This window comes from Heptranchias perlo, chromosome 40, assembly GCF_035084215.1.
Source record: "Heptranchias perlo isolate sHepPer1 chromosome 40, sHepPer1.hap1, whole genome shotgun sequence".
NCBI lineage: Eukaryota > Metazoa > Chordata > Chondrichthyes > Hexanchiformes > Hexanchidae > Heptranchias > Heptranchias perlo.
The window spans coordinates 700202-715251 of NC_090364.1; the positions used below are offsets into that span (position 1 = coordinate 700202).

General features: G+C 48.2%; 1 protein-coding gene across 2 annotated transcripts in view; it reads left to right on the forward strand.

Moving 5' to 3' along the window:
* Nucleotides 1-15050, forward strand: part of LOC137305444 (transcriptional enhancer factor TEF-1-like) — a 77265-nt gene that overhangs the window by 35343 nt on the left and 26872 nt on the right. The window lies entirely within an intron of this gene.

Consider the following 15050-nt stretch of genomic DNA (forward strand, 5'->3'; position numbering starts at 1 on the left):
CCCACCCCTCCCCCGCCTGCTGGGTTGAGGTTCTAAGCCACTGCCAATTCTCTGCCGGTATTACTACATAACCAGCTGGTATGTGGGAGGGGCTCAAAGACAGTTTCTTTCCCCCCCCCCCGGTTCAGGGGTCGGATTGTTCAGTATATCACATGTAAGGTCAACATTAAAATTTGGTCAAGACTGCCACAGTAGCGTAAGATTTTGTCATTGAACAATCAACACAGCTTTACTTGACACTGATGTTAAATGTACAACAGGAGTGCTGGAACCTGAGCAGAAGCACTGGTTAACTTTAATGTGAATGTGAGAAGGTCAGATATCAAATGTCAAAAGCGTACAGGTGAGGAAAGGAAGTGGTTTGGATTAAAAAGCAGGGTCAGGGTGACCTGCTATAACATTTCCCTGACTCATGGTTTAGTCTCAAGGTCGTTTGAACACAGAAACATCCTTGGTCACGAAGAGGAAACTCAATCCATCCCTCACAGCAGGCAGCCTGGTGGGGTAAGGGGTGTGTCACTGGCCCTATTTTTAAATAAATTCTTAGAGGCCTGCATCCCCGTTTCAGAAAACATTTGGGTTCAGTCATTTATGATCTGGGTGTTCTTTGCATCATTCACATGATGCCCTGCTTTTTTTAGCCTGTGAAACCAATTCAGTTCTACACTGAGGCCAGTTTAGCCCCAAACATGAAAAGTATCAGATTTGCGTGTGGTTAGTGTTTGATTCTGACAGCCTGGTGTTAGGGAATTCACAGGCACCATGATGTCATTTGACGTTCTATTGAACTGTGCATTGTCCATGTTGATTACCAGAGCTCTGATGTTTCGCCTGATTGATTCAGATTTTCTTTTCAGATAGTTCGCTCTACCCGACCCTTTGTCCCTGTAGTCATCTCAACACAGTAAAAGTGAGCAGGCTGGTGTTGCAGATTTGTCCCATATGGAATGCAACAACTTGCATTTACATTTTCACTGGTTGGGGAGTCTAGGGCTAGGGGACATAGCCTAAAAATTAGAGCCAGGACTTTCAGGAATGAAGTTAGGAAACATTTCTACACGCAAAGGGTGGTAGAAGTTTGGATCTCTCTTCCGCAAACAACAGTTGATGCTAGCTCAATTGTTAATTTTAAATCTGGAGATTGATAGATTTTTTTGTTAACCAAAGGTATTAAGGGATATGGGGCTAAAGCGGGTATATGGAGTTAGGTCACAGATCAGCCATGATCTCATTGAATGGCGGAATAAGTTTGAGGGGCTGAATGGCCTCCTCCTGTTCCTATGTTCCTGTGGGTTCAAATCCCACTCCAAAGAATTGAGCCCATAATTTAACAAATTATTGGAATCAATTCTGAGGGACAGTATAAACCGTCATTTAGAAAGACACTGATTAATCAAGGACAATCAACATGGATTTGTTAAGGGAAGATTGTGTCTGACTAACTTGATTGAATTTTTTGAGGAGGTAACCAGGAGGTCGATGAGGAAAGTGCGTTTGATGTACATGGATTTTAGCAAGGCTTTTGACAAGGTCCCACATGGCAGACTGGTCAAAAAAGTACAAGTCCTTGGGACCCAAGGGAAAGTGGCAAATTGGATTCAAAATTGGCTCAGTGGCAGGAAGCAAAGGGTAATGGTCGATGGGCGTTATTGTGACTGGAAAGCTGTTTCCAGTGGGGTTCCACAGGGCTCAGTGCTGGGTCCCTTCCTTTTTGTGGTATATATTAATGATTTGGACTTAAACGTAGGGGACGTGATTAAGAAGTTGGCAGATGATACAAAAATTGGCCGTGGGGTTGATAGTGAGAACAAAAGCTATAGACTGCAGGAAGATATCAATGGACTGGTCAGGTGGGCAGAAAAGTGGCAAATGGAATTCAATCCAGAGAAGTGTGAGGTAATGCATTTGGGGAGGTCAAACAAGGCAAGGGAATACACAATAAATGGGAGGATACTGAGAGGTGTTAAGGAAGAGAGAGACCTTGGAGTGCATGTCCACAGATCTCTGAAGGTAGCAGGCTAGGTAGATAAGGTGGTTAAGAAGGCATACGGGATATTTCCTTTATTAGCCAAGGCACAGAATATAAGAGCAGGGAGGTTATGCTAGAATTGTATAAAACACTAGTTAGGCCACAGCTTGAGTACTGCGTACAGTTCTGGTCACCACATTACAGGAAAGATGTGATTGCACTAGAGAGGGTGCAGAGGAGATTTATGAGGATGTTGCCAGGGCTGGAGGATTTTAGCTATGAGGAAAGATTGGATAGACTGGGGTTGTTTTCTTTGGAACAGAGGCGGCTGAGAGGTGATTTAATTGAGGTGTATAAAATTATGAGGGATCTAGATAGAGTGAACGGGAAGGACCTATTTCCCTCAGCAGAGAGGTCAATAACCAGGGGGCATAGATTTAAAGTGATTGGTAGAAGGAGCTGAGGAAAAACTTTTGACCCAGAGGGTGGTAGGGATCTGGAACTCAACCTGAAAGGGTGGTAGAGGCAGAAACCTTCATCACATTTAAAAAGTACTTGGATGTGCACTTGAAGTGTCGTAATCTACAAGGCTATGGACCAAATGCTGGAAAGTGGGATTAGGCAGGGTAGCTCTTTTACGACACAGACATGATGGGCCAAATGGCCGCCTTCTGTGCCATGAATTTTTCTATGTTTCTATGTAATCCAGGCTGACACTCCAGTGCAGCACCGAGGGAGTGCTGCACTGTCGGAGGGGTCGTCTTTCGGATGAGACGTTAAACCAAGGCCGCACCTGCCCCCTCGGATCCCATGGCACTATTCGAAGAAGAGGAGGGGAGTTCTCCCTAATGTCCTGTGCAACATTTATCCCTCAACCAACATCACTAAAACAGATCATCTGATAATTATCTCTCTGCTGTTTGTGTGACCTTGCTGTTGGCAAATTGGCTCCGCATTTCCCCACATTTCAACAGTGACTACACGTCAAAAGTACTTCATTGGCTGTGAAGTGCCTTGGGAAGCCCCGAGATCATGAAATGTGCTATATAAATGCAAGTTCTTTCTTCTTTACCGCTGGAGTTTAACTGGACAAACCTCAAGATTGTTTTGCAGTTGTACATTGTTTTTTTGAGTTCTTCAGCTTTTAAGTTTTGTAGATTGTTGCGTGTCCCTCGGGCCGGCGCCGAGCCGGCGTGTCCCTCGGGCCGGCCCCGAGCCGGCGTGTCCCTCGGGCCGGCGCCGAGCCGGCGTGTCCCTCGGGCCGGCGCCGAGCCGGCGTGTCCCTCGGGCCGGCGCCGAGCCGGCGTGTCCCTCGGGCCGGCGCCGAGCCGGCGTGTCCCTCGGGCCGGCGCCGAGCCGGCGTGTCCCTCGGGCCGGCGCCGAGCCGGCGTGTCCCTCGGGCCGGCGCCGAGCCGGCGTGTCCCTCGGGCCGGCGCCGAGCCGGCGTGTCCCTCGGGCCGGCGCCGAGCCGGCGTGTCCCTCGGGCCGGCGCCGAGCCGGCGTGTCCCTCGGGCCGGCGCCGAGCCGGCGTGTCCCTCGGGCCGGCGCCGAGCCGGCGTGTCCCTCGGGCCGGCGCCGAGCCGGCGTGTCCCTCGGGCCGGCGCCGAGCCGGCGTGTCCCTCGGGCCGGCGCCGAGCCGGCGTGTCCCTCGGGCCGGCGCCGAGCCGGCGTGTCCCTCGGGCCGGCGCCGAGCCGGCGTGTCCCTCGGGCCGGCGCCGAGCCGGCGTGTCCCTCGGGCCGGCGCCGAGCCGGCGTGTCCCTCGGGCCGGCGCCGAGCCGGCGTGTCCCTCAGTCCATATTGATCTCAGTTAAGGACTGCAATTGGCCTCAGCACCCTGGGTTAGGAAGAGGAGAAACCCCAGGGATCCTAATCTTGATGACTATCCAGTGACTCCTGCCGGAAAGCATATGTGAGAGATCATTGAGTGAGGTCAGGATCAGGCCTCATTGAGGTCAGGATCAGGTGGTGTCCTTATGTGAACATGCTGCCAATGCTCACTCACTCTCTGAGTTCGTATGCGAAGAATGAGTGACTGGAGAAGTTGATACCCCTGGAAACTGTCCTAGCAAGAGTCAGCACAGCCATTTTTTAAAAAAAAACAGGTCAATTATAAACCATTTGTCCTAGTATCCTTCTTGACCCATGCTTCTTTTGCTTCCATGTCCAAATTCCAGGCAGCCACATGGCCTGGATTCCTGGCTCCCAGTAACGTAACCGTGCAGTCATTTAAAATATTCAGAATCTGCAGAGCATGCTGGAAGATCCCGCCTTACACTGCACAATCCTTCAGCATCAAGGTCACTGCTTGGGCAGCAGATGATTGTGATCGATATCAGCTGTCACTGGCCCTGGTGTGCAAGGTCACTGCATGGGCAGGTGTACAAGGTTATTTTTGAAATTCTTACTTCATCTTGCACTGTTAATAGGTGCAGATCAGATCTCAGGTGTATCTCACCTCCTGACCTTGTACATCAGGATTCCAAGTTAAAGAAATACAATGGTTTCTATTTCCCTATTGCACCCGCTACGCTGAAGGCATTGATTCTTGCTGGGATACAATTGAGAGGTGGCTGCTGCCACTCTTTGTGTGTGAGCCCAGGCAGTGAGTGTGAGCAAGATTCAACCGTCGGAGGTTTCACAGCCGGGACTGAACCTACCGTCACTCAACATCCGCTCACGTGCATTTTGTAGTAGGTGTGGTTGGATGGTGATCAGAAGCAAGAACACTGGCTGATTTTTCTCTCTCCCGAACCCAAAGCCATTGAGGTGAATTGTAGCACCTACACCACCCCTCCAGCTGCGTATGGCTGGCTCCATGTGTTTAAATGGGTTTGAAATCTATGCCTTTCTTGCCGACTGTAGATGTCATTCCTGACATTTCCCAGATGTTCATAGCTCTGTGCAGATGTGGCATAAGTTGCAGGGCTCTGGCGTGAGTTTAGTTGCACAGTTGTTTGTTGTCAGTATGGAGACTTTGGTCTTCCTATCGAAAAGAGATACTTTCAAACCCATTCCAGTCCCCTTCATTCAGAGCGGACTGTTGGGTGATGATTAGCTACAGCCTTTTGCTGAAATGGTGAATGCAGTTGACAGTTGTGTTACAAGATTTTGGGACTAGCACTAACACCTGCAGTGAGTAATAAAGATTACTTACTCAAAGAATTATCATCAGTATGCAACTGCCTTGCAATAGGCTCACGAACATCAAAAATACTAAGGCTAACTGATTGATACACTACTCCACATGAGGGTGTTGCAGAATTAACTGTCAACTCTCACTAGAAAATAAAAATTACTTTTGATTTTTCCAGTTGAAGTTTGAATGCCTGTGTTCATGTCATTGGTTGCGGGGAGGCTGGGTTATAAAATTCTATATCGCAGAACAGAATGGGGTCATCTGACTAAACTTACCGGTGATACCTTCATCAATATAACATTAGGGTACCACAAAATTCATATTTTATTGTTTTTACCTGGGAGAGCATGTGTGGGCAGGAGCCCAGTGTCTGGATTCAGAGACGGTGGGCAGGAGCCCAGTGTCTGGATTCGGAGACGGTGGGCAGGAGCCCAGTGTCTGGATTCGGAGACGGTGGGCAGGAGCCCAGTGTCTGGATTCAGAGACGGTGGGCAGGAGCCCAGTGTCTGGATTCGGAGACGGTGGGCAGGAGCCCAGTGTCTGGATTCGGAGACGGTGGGCACGCTTTCCCAGGATGCATCAGTAGCATTTAGTCCAGCCAATGCTGGAATGTTTCTGTTTTGCTTCCTGCAGTTTCTACTGAGTTTTTCCAAAATTATTTGATGAAAAGCTAGAGAATGAATTTCAAAATCTTCTAAAGTTTACGTTGAGTGTGTGTAACTCTGTATGAGAGAATATGTAACACCTGTGAGAGTGTATAAAGCGAGTGTGTGTGAATGAAGTGTGTAACACATACTCCTTGTGTATTGTATTCTGTTAAACTATAGGCCCATCACTCTTCTAGTTCCCTTTTGTTGACATCGTTCCACCAGACAAAACGTGCTGGCATCCAACACTGAAAAAGCCCCAAAATTGCGCAACAGAATAGCTTGTAATGTAACCCATAACCGATACCAGAAGCTGTAATCTTTTTTCCCCAGTATCTCCCTTTACCGCTAGAAGACGCTGACTTATGCTAGGATATGGGGTTCAAGGGCAGTTCACTAAGCACTGCACCCGGAACCTCCTGGTCAACATAGAAACATAGAAAATAGGAGCTGGAGTAGGCCATTCGGTCCTTCGAGCCTGCTCCGCCATTTGATATGATCATGGCTGATCCTCTATCTCAATACCATATTCCCGCTCTCTCTCCATACCCCTTGATGCCTTTTGTATCTAGAAATCTATCTAGCTCCTTCTTAAATATATTCAGTGACTTGGCCTCCACAGCCTTCTGTGGTAGAGAATTCCACAGGTTCACCAACCTCTGAGTGAAGAAATTTCTCCTCATCTCAGTCCTAAATGTCCTACCCTGTATCCTGAGACTGTGACCCCTCATTCTGGACTCCCCAGCCAGGGGAAACATCCTCCCTGCATCCAGTCTGTCTAGCCCTGTCAGAATGTTATATGTTTCAATAAGATCCCCTCTCATTCTTCTAAACTCGTGTGAATACAGGCCGAGTCGACCCAATCTCTCCTCATATGACAGTCCTGCCATCCCAGGGATCAGTCTGGTGAACCTTCGCTGCACTCCCTCTATGGCAACTATATCCTTTCTTGGGTAAGGAGATCAAAACTGCACACAATACTCCAGGTGTGGTCTCACCAAGGCCCTGTATAACTGTAGTAAGACATCCTTGCTTCTGTACTCAAATCCTCTTGCAATGAAGGCCAACATACCATTTGCCTTCCTAACTGCTTGCTGCACCTGCATGTTTGCTTTCAGTGACTGGTGTACAAGGACACCCAGGTCCCTTTGTACATCAACATTCCCCAATCACCATTTAAATAATACTCTGCCTTTCTGTTTTTCCTTCCGAAGTGGATAACTTCACATTTATCCACATTATACTGCATCTGCCATGTATTTGCCCACTCACTCAACTTGTCTAAATCGCCTTAAAGCCTCTTTGCATCCTCCTCACAACTCACAATCCCACCTAGTTTTGTGTCATCAGCAGACTTGGAAATACTACATTTGGCTCCCTCATCCAAATCATTGATATTTATTGTGACTAGCCAGGGCCCAAGCATTGATCCCTGCGGTACCCCATTAGTCACTGCCTGCCACCCCGAGAAAGGCCCATTTATTCCTACTCTCTGTTTCCTGTCTGTTAACCAATTTTCAATCCATGCCAGTATACTACCCCCAATCCCATGTGCTTTAATTTTGCACACTAACCTCTTATGTGGAACTTTATCAAAAGCCTTCTGAAAATCCAAATAAACCACATCCACTGGTTCTCCCTTATCTATTCTACCAGTTACATCCTCAAAAAATTCCAGTAGGTTTGTCAAACGTGATTTCCCTTTCATAATTCCATGTTGAGTTTGATATTTTCTAAGTGTCCTGTTATCACATCCTTTATAATAGACTCTAGCATTTTCCCTACTACTGATGTTAGGCTAACCGGTCTGTAGTTCCCTGTTTTCTCTCTTCCTCCTTTTTTAAATAGTGGGGTTACATTTGCCACCCTCCAAACTGCAGGAATTGTTCCATATTCTATAGAATTTTGGAAGATGACAACCAATGCATCCATTATTTCTATGACTACCTCTTTTAGTACTCTGGGATGCAGATTATCAGGTTCTGGGGATTTATCGGCTTTCAGCCCCATTAATTTCCTTTAATTCCTCCTTCTCAGTAGTCCCTTGATTCCCTAACATTTCTGGGAAGTAATTTGTGTTCTCTTCCGTGAAGACCGAACCAAAGTATTTGTTTAATTGCTCTGCCATTTCCTTGTTCCTCCCATTATAAATTCTCCCATTTCTGACTGTAAGGGACCTACATTTGTCTTCACTAATCTTTTTCTTTTTACATACTTGTAGAAGCTTTTACAGTTTGCTTTTATGTTCCTTGTAAGTTTACTCTCATACTCTATTTTTCCCCTCTTAATCAGTCTTTTGGTCCTTTTTTGCTGAATTCTAAACTGCTCCCAATCCTCAGGCTTGCTACTTTTTCTGGCAACTTTATATGACTCCTCTTTGGATCTAATACTATCCGTAATTTCTTTTGTTAGCCATGGTTGGGCCACATTTCTTTTTGTGTTTTTGCGCCAGAAAGGAATGTATAATTGTTGCAATTCATGCATTTGTTCCTTAAATGTTAGCCATTGCCTATCCACCGTCATGGCTTTTAATGAAGCTTCCCAATCTATCATAGCCAACTCACTCCTCATACCTTCGTAGTTTCCTTTGTTTAGATTTAGGACCCTAGTTTCAGATTGGACTACTCCACTTTCCATCTTAATGAATAATTCTATCATGTTATGGTCACTCTTTCCTACAGGACCCCACACAACAAGATTATTAATTAACCCATTCTCATTGCACAATACCCAATCTAGAATAGCCTGTTCCCTGGTTGGCTCCTCAACGTACTGGTCTAAAAAACCATCTCGTACACCAGGAATTCATCCTCCACAGTATTATTGCTAATTTGGTTTGGCCAGTCTATATGTAGATTAAAGTCTGCATATATGCCGACTGGTCAATATGATTCTGCTGCTGGTGGAGCTAGCGTACTCACTGCAGATATGTGTACACAATAAAAGGGACATGTTATGACCTGTGCAGCATTCTGGGTGTTGAGATGACCTTGGCACCTGTATTTTCTCATCAGAACCCCACAACTGTGTGTTAATGAGGCTTGTCGTATATGTCTGACCTCTGGTTTATTAATTTTGTGCACTACATATGCGATTGTTGAAGGAGAGGCTGTGACTAACAGGAGAAATCACTTGTTGCAACCATTGTGTTCTTCACAGCAGCTCTTAGCAGAAGAACAAACAGAAGTGAAGAGATATAAGCCTGGAATTTACTGCGAGTAATGTACGAACCCAACATGCTTGCAGTAGGTTCCTCTCTCTGCTCTTGTAATAGAAGTATTAACCTGATGGTAATTTCTAGCCTATAAAGATTACAGTAGACATTTGATGAGAAACAGCTGTAAGGCTGGAGCCGAGCACGAGAGAAGTTACTGGAACTGTGCGAGTCAGCGTCACTCTGCCTGACTCAGTTTTCCTATCACTGAACGTAATCCTTTGTGTCTGAGATGGGTGATCTCAGATGTCTGTTGGGTATTGGTGGGGGTGGGGGAGGGGGAAGGGGAAGGAAAGAAAATGGAAAGAAACACTCATCATCAAGGAAAGAAAGCAATAAGTCATGTGATTTTGGGGGAAGAGGTCAGCTTTCACAAAGGCAAGAGTTCTCTGTAACTCTTTGCATTCTATAATTTTATTGACCGTTTATACGGTACATGTGAGCTGGTAATGGATAATTAGCCCATTTGGTTGAGTTTTCAGGAAGGTTCTGTTTGGCTCTGAAAACTGGGTTCTTGTGGCTTGCGATGCAAACCATTGTCAGGCAGAGGAAGTGGAAGTTGCAGTAAGCTGGAGCTGTGGTCTACACAATCCTGAGGGTACACTGAGTCGACCCTCTGTGGTAGACTCAATAATCTGGTTTCTTGAAGCAAGAAGGGCTGCAGCAGGGATCCCGGTATATTCTACATTCACCGCGGGCTCCGGTATATTCTACATTCACCGCGGGCTCCGGTATATTCTACAGCAGTACTCAATTTGAAGCCTGGGCTTTTTTAACTCCTGAGCCTTAATTATATCCCAGCTGCCTACTCAATACAACTCTATCTCTCCAGCACCTCTCTTGACCTGTCCACTGCCTCTGTGTTGCCAGTCTGCTTGTCCAACATCCGGTCCTGGAGGACTGCAATTTCCTTCAGTTAAACTTTGAGAATGCCCAAAACTTTCTAACAAGTTGCATTTTCTGCTGCTTTAAGATCCTCCTTAAATCGCACCCCATTTGATGAAGCTTTTGGTCACCCCTCTTCATAATTTTTTGGCTTGACACCCCTGTGAATGCTGCATATGGTGACACCACTATTCCCGGATGGAATGGAGATGATTGGTTAATTCCCCCATCAATCACGCCTGGAGCCTGAATTGCTGTAAGTGACTGGGATTGATCTCACGCACGTAATTTGTAACTATCCTCCACTCACTGCATTTTGCTAGAGAAATCACCATGCTTTTATCAGGAGAAGTTGCTGCAGTTTCGGTCATATGTTCTGTTTGCTGTAAGTCCCGCCCCCCGAACTCATTGGTTGACACAGTGGTATCAATAGACTTTCCGCCCGAGGATATATGGGCCTCGGAGGGGGTGCGGCGTAGATTCACCAGAATCATACCGGGGTTAAAAGGGTTAAATTATGAGGACAGGTTGCATAGACTAGGCTTGTATTCCCTTGAGTATAGAAGATTAAGGGATGATCTAATTGAGATTTTTAAAGATGATTAAAGAAGTTAATAGGGTAGATAGAGAGAAACTATTTCTTCTGGTGGGAAAATCCAGAACAAGGGGGCATAACCTTAAAATTAGAGCTAGGCTGTTCAGGGGTGATGTCAGAAAGCACTTCTTCACACAAAGTATAGTGGAAATCTGGAACTCTTTTTTCCCCCCCCCCCCCCCCCCAAAATAAGCTGTTGAGGCTGGGGTCAATTGAAAGTTTCAAAACTGAGATTCATAGATTTTTGTTAGGTAAAGGTTATGAAACCAAGGGTAAATGGAGTTAAGATACAGATCAGCCATGATTTAATTGAATGGCGGAACAGGCTCAAGGGGCTGAATGGCCTTCTCCTGTTCCTATGTTCCTGGTGTAAGCAGCACTCCACACGTGCACAGCCTGAGTTACCACACCAAGAGATTGGATTTCAAAATAAATCTGATCACCTTGTGCCCCTTTTAAAACCAAGTGACCAAGTTTGGAGTTGGTAGCTTGGAACCAGCAGGTGTCTCCACACCCAGTGTTCAAATGCCCAACTGAATTATTGAAGCAGGACTCTACTCAAATATCATATAAAATAAAGTCAAGGGATTTTTAGGTTAAATTAGCTCAGCTCTCTTTACGCATTTAAAATAATTGCAAAACAGCAATAATGTGCTTCCCTGCCAACATTCAAACTTAAATACGGCCTGCTCTTTTCTGTTACTAAGCAACTACTTCAAGCTCTAGCCTTGTTTTCTTTTTCTGTTCCATTTTTCAGAGTTCCTGCAATTTATTTCTGAATGCCACTCTGCACGCTACTGCAGAGAATTCTAGACTCATTCCCTCAGGCCCTGGCAGGTGCACAGTCTTTCACCGTGCTGGGGATCAGCAAGACCTCTGCCCTTCTGAGCAGCTGCTGGGTGTGTTTCGTTCCTTCTCTCTTTCAGCTCCAAGCACCATTTACACACGCCTGTCTTAGTTCACAAAAGGCCTCTAAAGGGTCAGCTGAACTAGCGCAAAGACGTTATTAAAAAGAGGTCTAATAAGCAAGGCCTAGTGATTCTGGGACCTCCCTCCATGGCCTTGCTATTCATGTAGCTCAGCCCCTCAGACATGTTTAATATCACAATGGAGCCACATGTTTACGTGTCTGTGTTTGGCACCTGGTACGGTCGAATGTTTCTTCTCTGCCCTCTATTTTGAATACATATGTAGCAAATAATACATACACACAAATAAAACTGAAACTTTAATGTTTAAAATTAGAGTTCTATAAACACACAGATTTTATTTTTAAAAATTAAGTTTCCCCTGTTTTTCAAAAGCCCACTCAGACTTTATGGTCACTCCTGTTGCTTTGCAATAATGCTGCTATTTTGAAGATTCTCTTCTGCATTACAAGTAATCTCCATGCTGATGTAAGTGCCTCCCCACACTCAGCCAAACATTCTTTCCTCTGCCACTGTCCTGCTGCCCTGCCCAAATTGCTCACTCCTCTCACTGACTCTTGCTGGAGTACAGTTCCAGGAGTGCTGGTCACCTTCCAGTACTCTTTCGATATGAACATTCTTCATAGTTGCATTTAGACAGTGCGTGTCCATCGGCTATTCAATTTGGGGGGCATCACATTCAAGCTCAGTAGTGTCCTCGCCCAATGTGCACATATATGCCCACAGGGCAGGGGTCACTCAACAGCAGGAGTGAGAACCATAGCCAGCTTTCCCCTCACTAGCATCAATGCCCCAGCTGAGACCCTGAGAATTCTCGTACTGTATTGCAATGAAACTGACACAGAGACAGGTTCACACTTCAGTTCAGTAAACCCTGCTGACCTGCTAGTGAAATGGAGGCCATTCAGCCCATCACACCTGTGCCAGTGCCAGTGCAAGCTCCAAATGGCAGCCATCCACTTTATTCTTGTTTCCTCACTTTCCCCGTATTCTGTATTTAATATCTCTCCTCCAAGTGTCTATCTCATGCTGTCTTAAATGCTGCGGATGACTTGATTTCAATAGTGGTAATGCTTTCATATTCTAATAACCCATTGTGTGAAAAATTCTTCTAACCTGCCCATTTCACACTTTCAGTATTAATCAAAGTTATGCCCCACTTGTTAGTGATTCATCGACCTGTGTTAATTTTGAGATAGTAAATAGTGAAAAATTTCATCTTAGATCTTTTATGCTTTGCTGCTTCCGTGAATACAGCTCTAGTTATTCAGCCCAGGTATTTAGCACATCATAACGTATATCCTCTCATCTCTGCTATCTTTGCTGCACCTTTCACCCCTCCAATATCCTTTCTGTAATGGGGTGCCCAAAACTGCAAGCAATACTCTGACTCTGGGTAAGCAATGCCTTGTACAGACTCATTACCAGCTTCTTGCTTTTGTATTCTCTACAGAAAAGCACAGACTCCCATTCGCCCTTTAGATGGTTTTTCCCCGCTGCAATGACCCCTCCTTCGCTCCGCCCCCCTCCGTCGCTCCGCCCCCGCCCCCCTCCGTCGCTCCGCCCCCGCCCCCCTCCGTCGCTCCGCCCCCGCCCCCCTCCGTCGCTCCGCCCCCGCCCCCCTCCGTCGCTCCGCCCCCGCCCCCCTCCGTCGCTCCGCCCCCGCCCCCCTCCGTCGCTCCGCCCCCGCCCCCCTCCGTCGCTCCGCCCCCGCCCCCCTCCGTCGCTCCGCCCCCGCCCCCCTCCGTCGCTCCGCCCCCGCCCCCCTCCGTCGCTCCGCCCCCGCCCCCCTCCGTCGCTCCGCCCCCGCCCCCCTCCGTCGCTCCGCCCCCCTCCGTCGCTCCGCCCCCCTCCGTCGCTCCGCCCCCCTCCGTCGCTCCGCCCCCCTCCGTCGCTCCGCCCCCCTCCGTCGCTCCGCCCCCCTCCGTCGCTCCGCCCCCCTCCGTCGCTCCGCCCCCCTCCGTCGCTCCGCCCCCCTCCGTCGCTCCGCCCCCCTCCGTCGCTCCGCCCCCCTCCGTCGCTCCGCCCCCCTCCGTCGCTCCGCCCCCCTCCGTCGCTCCGCCCCCCTCCGTCGCTCCGCCCCCCTCCGTCGCTCCGCCCCCCTCCGTCGCTCCGCCCCCCTCCGTCGCTCCGCCCCCCTCCGTCGCTCCGCCCCCCTCCGTCGCTCCGCCCCCCTCCGTCGCTCCGCCCCCCTCCGTCGCTCCGCCCCCCTCCGTCGCTCCGCCCCCCTCCGTCGCTCCGCCCCCCTCCGTCGCTCCGCCCGCCTCCGTCGCTCCGCCCGCCTCCGTCGCTCCGCCCCCCTCCGTCGCTCCGCCCCCCTCCGTCGCTCCGCCCGCCTCCGTCGCTCCGCCCGCCTCCGTCGCTCCGCCCGCCTCCGTCGCTCCGCCCGCCTCCGTCGCTCCGCCCGCCTCCGTCGCTCCGCCCGCCTCCGTCGCTCCGCCCGCCTCCGTCGCTCCGCCCCCGCCCCCCTCCGTCGCTCCGCCCCCGCCCCCCTCCGTCGCTCCGCCCCCGCCCCCCTCCAAGAGTTTTACCACTTGGGGTTTATTTCCCAAAATGTATTACCTCACAATTTAACTGCAACTGCCACCTGGCCCCTCCCCTCCCCTCCCCCCTCCCCTACCCTGCAAGTCTCCCGCATTCTCCCACACATTCCCCACAGTTACCAAGTGAATTAAGTCTCGTTACATGAATAAAGTTTGGAGACTCTGTTAATGTCAGTTTCAGTAGCGCATCAGCTGTTTAAATCCCTGATGTGCTTCTTAAACTACCAGTACTGTTACAAAGAGCACAAAGAATCACTGTATTTGAATAAAGGGCACTGAATGAATCTAAAAGTTAAATGTTAAATTAAATCAGTTAATTTGCAGTTTCATCACAGTGCATGCTCTCAGCACCACTCCGTGATGATTTAAACAGCTAAGCAGCTCTGGATTGGCAGCTGTCTAACAGACATTATCCAATTGCCACCTTTGGAATTGGCCATTATTTGGTTATAGTTGTCATTTGGGGACCTGCCCAGATCAGTAACTATAACCCAATGACATTCAACTGAGTATCTCAAAAATTAAGGCATGTTGACTAATCTTTCTTCATTTCAAACCTGTTCATGGCACTGTTTTGTGTTCTTGCCCTCTATCCCTCCATATAACATTTGAGACCATCTGTCAAAATTCAAAAGTGCCAAAAGGATTTTTAAAAAAGGAGACAATTATGGCTGCATAGAGCGACACCATATTCCCGGCCGGAATGGAGATGATTGGTTAATTTCCCCCGTCAATTACGCCTGGAGCCTGAACTGCTTAGATGTCAAATGATACACAGTTTTATAAAGACAGGAACATTTTACCATGTAACGAGCAATGGGTCATTCTGCTGCTAAAATGGAGCTGGGTTTGATCTAGTCTGTCCCTTAACGGCCACCAAGTATATTTGCTGTAGGTAAACACAGCCTGTGATCAATCAGAGTTTAATTGCTATTTGGTGAGGGAAGCTTGCAGACTGGAAACAAATTTCTGGCTCCAGGGGAGAGGAACTGAAAATCAATCCCAGTCACTTACAGCAGTTCAGGCTCCAGGCGTGATTGATGGGGGAATTAACCAATCATCTCCATTCCAGCCGTGAATAGTGGTGTCATTATGCAGCCATATATCCTCTGAGGTGCGGTGCCCAGAACT